The sequence below is a fragment of the Podarcis tiliguerta genome (genome assembly GCF_965153285.1).
Source record: "Podarcis tiliguerta genome assembly, chromosome: 5".
Classification (NCBI taxonomy): Eukaryota; Metazoa; Chordata; class Lepidosauria; order Squamata; family Lacertidae; genus Podarcis; species Podarcis tiliguerta.
Genome location: NC_139538.1, coordinates 91605626 through 91619207, shown reverse-complemented (window position 1 = coordinate 91619207; position 13582 = coordinate 91605626). Strand labels below are relative to the sequence as shown.

At 44.3% G+C, this 13582-nt stretch overlaps 1 protein-coding gene across 1 annotated transcript in view; it reads left to right on the top strand.

Moving 5' to 3' along the window:
• The window catches only part of AKAP3 (A-kinase anchoring protein 3), a 164938-nt gene that overhangs the window by 61998 nt on the left and 89358 nt on the right, over positions 1 to 13582 (top strand). The window lies entirely within an intron of this gene.

Below are 13582 nucleotides of genomic sequence, written 5' to 3'. Positions count from 1 at the left end.
CCAAGAGTGCATCCAAGAAGGTGGTTTCTGGATATGCTTATAGAGCGAAATGAGGGGCAGATGGGGCTCATCAACCTGGGAAGGTAGCTTATCTAGAAGAAGGGAAGCTCTGGTCCTAAACCTCTGCTGCCAAACAAAAGGCTAAGGATTAAACCCTACACAAATCTGGAGTGGAATCCCAAAGACAGTTGGATGGCATCTTGTACACCTCCTTCAGGTAACTCCTACAGCCAAGCTTGTGCCCATATTACTGTATTACTGTATTTTTCGCTCTATAGGACGCACCCGACCATAGGACGCACCTTGTCTTAGAGGGGGAGAACAAGAAAAAAAATTCTCCCCCTCTCTGCTCAGCGCCCCTTCAGCGAAGCGGCAGGAGAAACGGAGCCCCTTCCATTTCTCCTCCCGCTTCGCTGAAGGGGCGCTGCACAGCTCTCCCTCTCTGCTGAAGCCAGGAGAGTCTTGCTCTCCCGGCTTCAGCAAAAGGAACCCGAAGCCTTCGGAGTGCAGCACGAGTTCCCGCTGCGCTCCAAAGGCTTCAAGCAGCTATCCCAGGCTTCAGCGAAAGCAACACGTAGCCTCCAGAGTGCAGAGGGAGCGCTCCCTCTGCGCTTCGGAGGCTTTGCGTTGCTATCGCTGAAGCCAAGGAGGCTACATTCGCTCCATAGGACGCACACACATTTCTCCTTAATTTTTGGAGGGGGGAAAGTGCGTCCTATCGAGCGAAAAATACGGTACTTTGCTTTCCTTTGGACCACATAGACAAGGCTGGGCAGCCCAGGACTTCCATACACTCTGCCCAGACTTGCACCCCAGGGAAGTCACTTCAGTGCTGCTAATGCAGTCCTGATATTCTTGCTTTCTCATTTGATGAACTGACAATAAATTTTAAGTCGGGAACAAAATCAGATGAGCTTAGAGCAAAGAAACATATGCTGATTGAGTGTGTTACATTTTTCGTCAAAACAGATACTTGTCCCCTTCAACAAATGAAAAGAAATATATAAAGGGTGTTTTACATACCACATTTACTGTGACATTTATCGCAACACCACAGTGGTGCAACCTAAACAGCCAAAATGTGTTGTCATGTGTGGCATTTAAAACTCGTATTAGAACTCTGATATTTTCTTCGCTGGTATTTTAATCATGTTTAATCATGAGTAAGTTACACTGGAATATTTTTGACTGAGCCAGGGTCGGGGACTTTATTTATTTATGCAATTATTTATTATTAAATTTCTATACAATCCCCTCATCTGAGGATCACAGGGCAGTTTACAGTATAAAAACACAAAAAAATACATAACATAATAACAAACAAAACAATAACATAGTGTTCTTCTTCTTTGGCAATCACTCATAGCAGAGTAAGATTGTCTTCCATGAATATGGCTTTAACAGTGAGTCCTAAGTGAATGTGGAGGCCAATTCTGGATCCACACATCCTTCCACAGTGGGGACATAGGTTTCCAGGAAGGAATTGATCACGGTGAGGATTTCCCAAACATGCCTTCCTCTTAGCTTGTTTCTCCCTTTCATCCTGAGTTCATGCTTCTTCAAAGTCCATGACACCTTTTTTTTTTAAAATGATATTTATTGATTTTTCCAATAACATAACTACAAAACAGAAAGTATACAAAGAGAAAAAGAGAATAAAAAATAAAAAGAAAAGGAAAAAGATACAAAAACCCAAAAAAGTACATATAAAGAGAATCCTCTTCCCCACCCCACCAATACAAAAGTTTTCAAAAAACAAAAACACTCAAACCAAACAAAGAAAAGTTTCATTTTTCAGATTCCTTCTTTCTTAACTTGGTTCCTCAACCTCCTCCCACCTCCCTCTTTGTATTCCAGTTATTAATCCAGTCAGCAAATTCCTTCCAACTTTCACTGTTTTTTCACTTATTTACTTTTAACCTCTTTAACCTTATTTCTTCCCCAACATCTCCAAACAAGTAGGCATCAAAAAATATAAAGTTATCCAATCCCCAATTTCCTAAATAGCAAGAAAATATCAAGAAAAAATGAGAGAAAAGAGAGAAAATAGCCTTAAATCTTCTGCTCTTAAAAACCTATAATAATATGCCTTTATGTCCTAATGTCTTAAACTCTTTATCTTATTTCCCTGGAACCAAATAAAATCCTTCCCCCATCCCCCAAAAGTACTTATTCAAACCATATTACAATAAATTTTGCTTAAAAATTCCCAATTTATCCCACCATCTCTTTCCCCCGGTTTCGGGTACTGCCAATCCTTTTTACAAATTTTAAAGTCTTTCCAGTCCACGAGATCAGTCGTTCAGCCAGGTTCTCTTATATCCGAGGCCTTCAAATCATCTTCCTGGCCTGTCTGCTGGATCTTATTCGAGCCTAAAATTGAGTCCCAAAGCACTTTCCCCCCAATGTCTCCTTTGACCCTCTTCAACAAGCTTGCCCAAACTCTATAATTCCACTTGTAGGCTAAAAAATAGTCCAAAGCTTGTTCCACACTCTCTTTAAAGTTGCTAAAGTTCATTTTTCCAAACTTTCTCATAGTGCCACCCTCCAAATGTACCTTGTCAGACCAAAGTCACTCAATCCATATGCGGCACTACTTCTCCAGATCTGTCCTTTAAACTCCTTAATCTCACAGTCAATTTTATGTCCATCAATTTGAGGCTCTGTTACTGTAGCCTCCACATGAGGTTTCTCTTGCAAAGACAGAATCTGTTCCATCTTCTTCTCCAATACCCGTCCTTGCGGAATTAGTTCCATTTCTTGAGCCGGATCTGGTAATTTATTTCCTTTTTGAGCCAAAATATATGCATTCTTTTTCAATTCAGAAATACCAAGTTCAAGAATAGTCACTTTTTAAAAAACTTGTTCAAACAGAGCTGTTATCTTTTCAGCCATGTTCCCAGGCTTGTTCTTCCAGTGTTATCTTACTGTCAAGGTCAGTTACTTGTCTTCAGTCTGCAGGATTGCAGCCTGCGTGGAAATTTCCATCAGAAAATGTAGCAATCCCATATACCTTTCCGCAACAGTCTACAACGATCTGTTACAGTTTCCTTTGGTTATTTTTTATCCACGTTTCAGTTACATTTATAATTCAGCTCCCTTTTTCCTTTCCGAGAAAAAAAAAAGAGTTCATTACTCCATTAATCCATTCGTTCTTAATTATTATTTTTTGGTTGTAAAAACTCTCTCTCTTCCCCCCCCCCCTTTGACAGCCCGGTCCCGGGCTCGAGACGGTAGTAGATTGAGTCAAATTTCACTGTCCTGCAGGGCTATAGTCTGTCGAAACAGTCTCCCCCTCTTCCCCTGCTTCTGAGGGGGGGCTCAAAAGGCTTAGATGACGAATTTGTTTCCTTAATAAAGCACTTTTCAAAGGCTCCAGTTTCTATCCACTTTTGCCTTAGTCTTTCTACAAAAAGGAAGGTGGGCTTCCTGTTTTAACCTTCCTTTCAAGTGCCGAATTCCAGTAATTTATAATCCAATTTCTGTTACTTACGAAGTTTCTTTATGTCCGAATTTTCACAGGAAAAGTTGGCGCTTTCTGACAACAGCTGTGCGGCTTCACTCCCCGAAAACAGCGATCGATTCGAAGTGCCGCGCCACTCACCCCACGTCGCTCCGGAGCCCCGAAACCGGGTCTCCCCACGAGTAGGGGAGGCGCTAATGGCACAAGCCGAATCCCAAGCCCACGGTCTTCCTCCGACCATGGTTTTTTGCGGGTCTCCGCCTCGCCGTGGCGGTCAGACCCTTCTTTTTGGAGAGCAGTTTCCTCCGAGACGGAGGAAATCCGCCATTGCTCAGGCGCGCCAACCCGGAAGCTCCAAAGTCCATGACACCTTCGGTAGAGGCTATTCTCTAATATAGCGCTCGCAGGCCAGTGTTTCCCAGTTGTTCTTCAACATCAACTTCGTTGGACTGGCCATGTTGTTTGGATGGCTGATTATTGTCTTCCAAAGCAACTGCTCTATTCCCAACTTAAGAATGGAAAGCGTAATGCCGATGGACAGCAAAAGAGGTTTAAAGACGCTCTCAAGGCAACTAAAAAATAAATAAATAACATAGTGTATCTTGATTTCGTTAAGGCTTTTGACAAAATCCTACATGATACTCTTATGCAGAAGCTGGTAAAGTGTGGGCTGGATGAGGTAACTGTTAGGTGGATTTTGTAGCTGGTCATTCAGACCAAACCCAAAGACTGCTCACTGATGGTTCCTCATCATCCTCCAAAAATGGGGTGCTGCAGGGTTCTGTCCTGGGCCTGTTGCCATTCAAATTCTTTATAAAGGACTTGGATGCAGGAATTGATGGGATGCTCATCAAATCTGCAGATGACACCAAACCAGGAGGGGTAGTTAATACCACAGAAGACAAAATCAGCATTGCATACGATCTTCACAGATTGGAGAACAGGACCCAAGCAAACCAAATGAATTTCAGTAGGGACAAATGTAAAGTTCTGCACTTAGGCAGGAAGAACCATCACAATATAAGATGGGGGGGGCACCTGGTTTACCAATAGTACATGTGAAAGGGATCGAGGAGCCTTAGGAGACCACAAACTTAACATGTGTGATGCAGCAGCAAAAAAAAAAGAGCTAATGCTATTCTAAGCTGCATCAATTGAAGTATATTGTCCAGGTCAATGGAAGTATTAATAATTCTGCCTTGGTCAGACCACACCTGGAGTCCTGTTTCCAGTTCTGGGCGCCACAATTTAAGAAGGATGTTGACAAGCTGGAATGGGTGCAGAGAAGGGCAACCAAGATGATCAAGGGTCTAGAAGCCAAGCCTTGTGAGGAACAGTTGAAGGAGCTGGGTATGTTTAGCCTGCAAAAGAAGAGACTGAGTAACTCCATGAGCATTTTAAGCCTGCCTGAACCAAGTTGCTGTATATATCAGGCTTCCTCAAACTTGGCCCTCCAGATGTTTTTGGCCTACAACTCCCATGATCCATAGCTATAAGGACCAATGGTCAGGGATGATAGGAACTGTAGTCTCAAAACATCTGGCGGGCCGAGTTTGAGGAAGCCTGCTGTATATATTATTCTTCAAGACACAGAGTGAGTAAATGTTATTTTTACCTTTTATAAGACTTGTGCGTATGTGGTTATTATTTTTAGGGTGAGAAAAGTGGATAATACCAGAAAAATCCAGCCTGCCTTAAAATATCCCGAGTTACTTAAGCTAAAAAGGCTAAAACGATCCAATCTAAGCTTCCTTTTTAAGCTACAAAGGGGTAGCACTCTGCTGAACTTACAAATGTGAAGAAGGAAGGATAATATCTAATAGATATATCCTCTCCTAGCATCTAAGCAAATCCCAACATGGACAGGGTCATAAGGGTACAGGAAACCTAGTCCCAAATCACTTAGGGCCTTAAGCATTGTGAACTGGGCACAGGAAGAAGAAGAAGAGTTTGGATTTGATATCCTGCTTTATCACTACCCGAAGGAGTCTCAAAGCGGCTAACATTCTCCTTTCCCTTCCTCCCCCACAACAAACACTCTGTGAGGTGAGTGAGGCTGAGAATTTCAAAGATGTGTGACTGGCCCAAGGTCACCCAGCAGCTGCATGTGAAGGAGCAGGGAAGTGAACCCGGTTCATCAGATTACGAGACTACCGCTCTTAACCACTATACCACACTGGAATGTATTTGTAGCCAGTGCTGCAGGCACAAATGTGATGCTGCATGTTCAAACCTTTGTAGCCCTCATTAGCATCCTGGCAGCTACATTTTGCTACATGGTAAGCCAGATGCAGCTTGTCACGCTGGCCACGTGACCCGGAAGTGTCTTCGGACAGCGCTGGCTCCCGGCCTATAGAGTGAGATGAGCGCACAACCCTAGAGTCTGGCAAGACTGGCCCGTACGGGCAGGGGTACCTTTACCTTTACTTTATTCAGAGGTAGCCTCAATTAAAGCTGTTTTTCTTAAAGAGAAGTTTAATCCCATCTATTATTATTATTATTATTATTATTATTATTATTTGTATACCACCCTATAGCTGTAGATCTCAGGGTGGTACACAATATAAAATCACAATATAAAAAAACAAAAAAATACATAATAAAAACAAAAAGCAGAAGTATCTTTATCCAGATCAACAGATCTTCCAGCCGACAAAATTTCTATATCTTTTGGATTAGGTTTCAGAAGATACCATGGTCAAAAGCTACTAAGAGAGTTACAAGCCTACCATTAAGTCTTGGGTGTGAGTATTTATCAGGGCTTCTAAAATGGTTTCTGCCCTTGCTCTGTTGTCTTCTGAAAGAGCCGCTTTACTACTTCCTTAAGAGCAGGTGAGATGACATCATTTACCACTACTGATGTACTGCTGTCCACGTCTTCTACTCTCGCCTGGCTGCTTGTAAAAAACACAAGCAAAACCATGGCCCAGAGAACAGGTTATTTGTTTCAAACTTCCAAAGAGCTTATCTACATCCTCAGGTTGTACAAGCTGTTAAGTATCCATAACAGTATAAGATGGCCCACAAGCTACCAACATCTTCAATCCTGCCTTAATGGGGGCTTCTAATTAAGTATAAATGCAATCCACAAACTGCAAGGCAATCAAAGTGAGCTTTCAATGGTTCCACCATCAGCCCCACCAGATTGCTTGTGAAAAGGGCAATTTCCCAGCAAAAATAGCTAATCCGTCCAATATTTCATAAAATGCAATGGTACTGAAGTCCAATTTCTTCACCATCACAGACTGAGAATTCAGATGAGATCATACGTGTGATTGGTTATGTGCTTAGTGAGTCACCAGCGCTCTCGAGCTAGACCCATTTCATTGTTTTCAATTCCTCTGAAAACCAAGGCTCCATGATGTGGTCAAAGATACTTGGGAACTGTGGGAATGTTGAGTGTGGCAGGACTCAACATTGTTTATTAATATCCTTCCTAACTTGCGCTAGGAAGTTCCTTTACTTATCAGTGTTTACATTCCCCTTCTCATGCACATCAGAAAACTAGTTGCAAACTCGTGTGAGTTTCTTAAGACAATATGCAATTCACTCTGGCTTGTCCAGATTGAAACGTGTTCTAATACTTTCCTGGTAAGACCCCTTGAATCCCTCCTAAAAGAATAGAGACACCACAGTCTTATTCATAAGCAATAAAAAGAAAGTTTACTCACAATCAGGAAGAGCACAGTGTGATACCTGAAGGCTTAAAGTTATAAGTGTTATGTACTGAAGTTCTCACCCTGGGCCAGCAGGGGGATACTGTAGATAGTTATGCAAATAAGGGATCGAAAGTGACATTCAGTGATTGGATAGTTTTAGGAAATTGTTACAGTTATGTTGTACTGGAGCTCTATATAAGCTGGCTGACTGAACCCTTCAGTTCAGTTCTGTTCTGGCCTGTGAATAAACAAGAGCTGTTCGAAGAATCGCTGTGTCGTCTGATATGTTCACCCACAACTTAACAATAAGCATATGAAAAAAGGTTTACCCCACATGTGGGTTGACCTAATGTCTGCAGCTAGCAGTCTGGGAAATTTGCAGGACAAGAGGAAGATGGAAAAGAGAGTGGCAGCGTGACTTGGCCTTTTACCAGGTCTGGAAAGGTAACGCCCACCCACTAGTCACATGCAAAGAAAGATGCTTCAGGACAGGAGGAACAGGAAGTTTCAACTGGCTGGACCAAACACTCCCTTGCATGTCCACTCCAGCAAAACAAGGAAAGTTGTATTTGACTGCTCCCAGTGGATTACATCCCACAGGAACAATTGTGTCTAAGAACCAACTCATCTGCATGTTTCAGGCAGAAACCTGGACCTCAACAGGATTGCTGACTAACTCTGCAAGAAATCCACCCCCCAGGACTGCAGAAAAGCTTCAGCATTCATCAGCCTCTAGGGTTGGAACATTATAACAGGTCACAAGTAGTCAAAAGGCAGGGTTAAGGGAGCTGTTGCCATTGTCCATAGAAGTACCACCTCCTTTGACAGAAAACCTCTTGATCTTGTATAGCAGTGTTCCCCAACCTTGGGTCTCCAGCTGTTTTTGAACTACAATTCCCATCATCCTTGACCACTGGTCTTGCTAGCGAGGGATGATGGGAGTTGTAGTCCAAAAACAGCTGGAGACCCAAGGTTGGGGAACACTGTTAGGATGCAGTGGTTCTCAACTTGTGGGTCCCCAGATGTTGTTGGACTACAACTCTCATCATCCCTGAGCTCTGGCCTTGCTAGCTAGGAGTGATGGGAGTTGTAGTTCAACAACATCTAGGGACCCCCAGGCTGCGAAAGGCTGGATTAGAGGATTTGCATTTAGTGCAGGGCCAGAGAGGCTGCTGGTATATCCGTCACCTTCATGGCTGAGGTGCTCTCTAGCATGGTCTTAGGGAACCTCAGGGCAGTAGTTAAGGGCAACTTCATATCCAAGTGGTAGCTACTGTTGGGCTGGCTCAGGACTTCACTCTCTCCATGGCAACCACAGGACTGACATTGGTCCAGCACAACAGGGAGGACACACCCTGGATGTAATCACCCTGAGGGATGTCAGGGATTAACCTAAAATAGGGGTAATGGTGGGATCATTACTGGGTAAAAGACGGGTTGATTGAACCAATAATTTAGTGTGGCAGCTCCCACACTCTGGACCTCCCTGCTTGTTGACATTAGGCAGGAACCTTCACAGTCTTCTTTTCTGCAAAAAAGTTTGCTGCTTATGCAAACCTACCCAGACATGTAATGCTGGTGTGTATTTTAATGTGTAATTTTAACTTAAAATGTGTGCTTTCAACTGTTGATTTTGCTTTTCTTGTAAACTTGTTTTTAACCTTGATTTTTATTGACAGTTTTAATGTATATTGCATATTCTTTGTAAACTGCTAAGAGTACTCGCAGTTAAATGGTATACAAATTTTGATAAATAAATAATAAGGATCTGATCTGATCAGATAATGACCTGTTGTTTATGTTTACAGAAACATCACTGGCTCCACTACCCACAGATCTCTGTCCTTAGACTTGAACATATAACCAGATCAAGAGTGTGACCACATCTGTAAGGTCTGAAATTATATGAGGTAGGCCCATGGTTGTCACAGCAGCCATGTTGAAATTCCCCAAAAGCAACAGTGTTGTGGTCCTCTACACCAGCCCTGAAGCTACCTCAAGAGAGACTGGTGCTCAGTTCACTAACAGAATCCCCACCCTATCGCAAGACTCCAGTGCCACGTAAAGGCATTGGAAACTCGTAGGCTGCAGAATGGGGAGTCAGGTCAGGAGACTGAATCTTTGTAGACCAATGCTTTGGAAATTTAACAAATAAAATAAAACAAATAGATACTGGGCATGTTTAGCTTGAGGAAGAGGAGGCTGAGAGGAGATATGATAGCCATCTTCAAACATCTTAAGGGCTGTCGCATGGAAGATGGAGGAAGCTTGTTTTCTCCTGCTCCAGTGGGTAGGAATCAAGCCAAGGGCTTCAATAGACAAGAATGGAGATTCCGACTACACATATGAAAACACTTTCTGATGGTAAGAGCTGTTTGACAGTGGAACAGATTCCCATGAGTGATGGTGGACTGGTCATTCCTTGGAGGTTTTAAAGCAGAGGTTGGATGGTCACCTGTCATGTGTGATCAAGCTGAGATTCCTGTATTGCAGGGGTTGGACTAGATCACACTCAAGGTCCCTTCCAACTCTCTGATTCTATGATTCTATTTGTGCTGGTCCCATGGGCTAACCGAGAGGCGGGGTCCGAGTCAAGTCCGAGGCTGAAGGTGCAGTATGGAGGCAGTCCGTAAAAGCTGAAGCTGGGTGCAGGGCAGGTAGTCGGGTGAGGTCAGGCGCTCCGACAGCATAGCAGTACAGGGTTCAGGCAGGAACTGACAACCAACAAAGTTGCTCCCGCAACTTGGGACTGAGGCTGGCTGGCTTTTATCTGCCCCGAGGCACAGGGTGGCCCAGATCCTCAGGTGACTCGCCTCTCCTGGCCTGGAGGCGAGCACTCCTCCGGCAGGAACTTAGTTCCCTCCGCCTCTCTGCCCTGAGCCTCTGCAGCTCAGAAGAGGCTGGAGGATTACCGGACCCAGAGGCAACCTCAGCTTCTCCCGACGGGGCTGAGAGTGGAGCACCTGCAGGCAATGGGTCCTCCACCCTCTCAGGAGCCAGAGCAGACTCAGCTGGTGCCTGCACCTGAGGATCCAGCACAGGTGAGGACCCTTCAGGCTCATGCCCCAGCCCCGGCTCAGCTGGTTCTGGAGATGGGGAATCCTGTGAAGGCTGGGATTCCTCAGGTTCACCATCCGAATCTCAGGCCATTACACTATTATTCTTCCACACCCATCAACCTGTGGCTGTTCCTGCCCTTGATTAGCAAGGCATGGAGACAGTCACATCTCTACCTTCCTCCAACCATGTCTTAGTTATACAAGCAAGATTAGTTCACTCTTCCTGGAAGAGATTATTGATGATAAATGTGTTTCCATTTACTGATCTGGCATCTGTTAACAGTGCTTCAGGCCTAAGGGGCCTGGAGACCAGCCAGTGGCATTACCAAGGCAGGGACAGGCATAAAAGCAGAATAGCAATAGCAATGTCACTCCCTGATGCCTGAGTGACAGAAAGGAGACAGAATGACAAGATGGTTTACACAAAGTACTAGCAGACAGTGCCTGGCACTGCCTGGAATTGTTTTGGCCAACCATCTTGATTCAAAACGGCGCACAATGTGCCAAGTTTGGATATGATATCTCAAGAGGCAGCTGAATCTATGCCCCAAAATGGACAAAGTCATGGCAAAATCACAACTTGGTCCGCCATCTTGATTCAGAATATTGGCCGGCATCCAAATCATAGCTGTCAACGTTTCCCCCTTTTTAAGGGAAATTCCCTTATTCCGAACAAGATTCCTCACAAGAAAAAGGGAAAGTTGACAGCTATGATCCAAATGTCAATGGAAACTACTTTCTGGTGATGATATTTCAAGAGGCATCCAAACCTATGAAGAACAAATGGGCGGACAGACAAACCACTTTCCAAAATATGTAGTAGACTAAGATAGTACAGTGGTGCCTCGCAAGACGAAATTAATTCGTTCCACGAGTTTTTTCGTTGAGCGAGTTTTTTTGTCTTGTGTAGCACCACTGCAGTTAAACACTAACAACGGCAGGGAGGGGAGGGGAGAAGCAGGACAGCTGCCGCAGCCGGTACCTCAGACTCACCCGCGCCTTGTGGCCACCGTGCGACGCGGCTGCTGGAGGGCGGCTGGGCTCAGGAGCGCGACTCTGGCTGCAATGCTGGCTGCTGGCAGCAACGGCCCTCTGAGAGGAGCGCGTGAGGGCGGTGGGCAGCGGCGTGAGGCAGCCGGAAGGTTGGCCGTCAGCCGGAAGGTCGGAGGGAGCCGGAGGAGTCGGCAGCCGGAAGGTGGGAGGGAGCCAGAGGAGCGGGGAAGCGAGCGTGCGTGCAGTGACCGTCGCCATGACAGGAGAGGCAGGGCTGTTTCGTCTAGCGAAGCAAGCCCTTAGGAAAATCCGTCTTGCGAAGCACCTCAGAAAACGAAAAACCCTTTCGTCTAGCGAGTTTTTCGTCTTCCGAGGCATTCGTCTTGCGGGGTACCACTGTATGCAAAACTTAAGCACTTTAAAACCCCATTCATTTTTATTAGTGAGAGAGCACATGACCAATCTGAACCAGTTCTTTTGCTAGTTCCAGGGTGTTGGAGCAGGTAAAGAGCTTCCTGGAGTCATCCAGGGTGCAGCTGTTGGGAAGATAGTGCTAAGGAATCTCAAAAGTCAACTGAAACAGAGTCACACACTGTCAAAGGCATAGAGAGATGCAGCTGCAACCCAGAACAGTTACCATTGATTTCATGGGGCTTGCACCAAAAAACCTCCCAGTAAATGGTGCCCCCTGCTTGCATCTACCCTTCGTGCCAAAATTCCAGTTTTGGAATGCTATCTAGCTCATCTTTAATTCATGCAAAAATCTATTCAAGCAGAGTAATTGCTCCTGTGAAACAAAAAGCTCCTTGGTTGGTAGCCACATACTGAATCACTAAAAATTATTTCTGCTTCCCCAGGAAATTGAACACTGAAAGCATTGCTTGCAATGCAACATTGGTAGAAGGGAATCTCCTTCTGGTGAGCACACAAGTCGCCTTAAGAATGCCAAAGAGCATCTTTAACTCACTTTTTCCTTGTTGCTCACGTGAGATGCCTCATTAACCTGCCTTCTGCTCATACTTTGCTTTTTATTTAAAAAAATATATATTATTGGAGTTTTCAAGAGAAAGATAAATAACCAAAACAAACAAGAGCAACTAAACAAGAAATACTTATTAATACAACGGCTGATTATTTGATCTACATCATTGTGTGGAATTGATTCATAAAATAGTCAAGTCAATGTAAACAAAATAAGGTGAATTTTTTCTAGGATTGTTGTTGTTTAGTCGTGTCCGACTCTTTGTGACCCCCTGGACCAGAGCACGCTAGGCACTCCTGTCTTCCACTGCCTCCCACAGTTTGGTCAAACTCATGCTGGTAGCTTTGAGAACACTATCCAACCATCTCGTCCTCTGTCATCCCCTTCTCCTTGTCCCCTCCATCTTTCCCAACATCAGGGTCTTTTCCAGGGAGTCTTCTCTTCTCATGAGGTGGCTAAAGTATTGGAGCCTCAGCTTCAGGATCTGTCCTTCCAGTGAGCACTCAGGGCTGATTTCCTTCAGAATGGAGAGGTTTGCTCTTCTTGCAGTCCATGGGACTCTCAAGAGTCTCCTCCAGCACCATAATTCAAAAGCATCAATTCTTTGGCGATCAGCCTTCTTTATGGTCCAGCTCTCACTTCCATACATCACTACTGGGAAATTTTCTAGGATAACCAGCCACATATAACCAAAATGCTTAAGTCTAATTAATACATGAAGGGGTTAATGCCATAGAGTAAGTAAGCTGTCCTGACAGGTTTAGGTAGGTCTCTCCCCCTCACCTTGAGAGGAAGGAAGTCAATCCTATTGTTTCCCTTAGTCTGTCATGTGACATCACACAGAGCCTTCTCTACCAGTTACATTTCTATGGTCTGAGTCTGCCTCTCAGCAATGTGGCCCTGCGGTCTTAACCCCTTCACATGCTTACTCGCAATAATATGCATTGTTAGATTTGGCTGCAAATCTCCCACAATAAACTTTTTTCCTAAGAACATTTTCTGTCCTAGGAGGAACATAGTAACTTGAACATACTTTGTTGGCAGGTTGCCAATGGAGATAATTATGTGGTGATTGATGATAGCCAGACATAAATCTTGGCTATGAAATTTACTCGGGGAAAAAAGAGTAAACAGGGGATTAACCTCTAATCAAGAGACTGAGAAGCTGTCTGCTCCTGGGAACCCTGACAACTTGTGAGTGGAGGAAACATATTACCCAAAAGCCATGTAAGAGTCCTGATGGGAATTTCTCACTTATTTCTGAGACAGTTATAACCTGCCGGTGGAAATTTACATTCAGTCGGTGAGCTGCTTTCTGGCTTCAGGAAAAAGGGAAAGGAAGTCAATTGTTCAAGAACTAAAGACAGAACAAAAATCCTGCTTTAATTGTTTGACTCCATACAGTTTTAAACAAACAGGGGGGTTC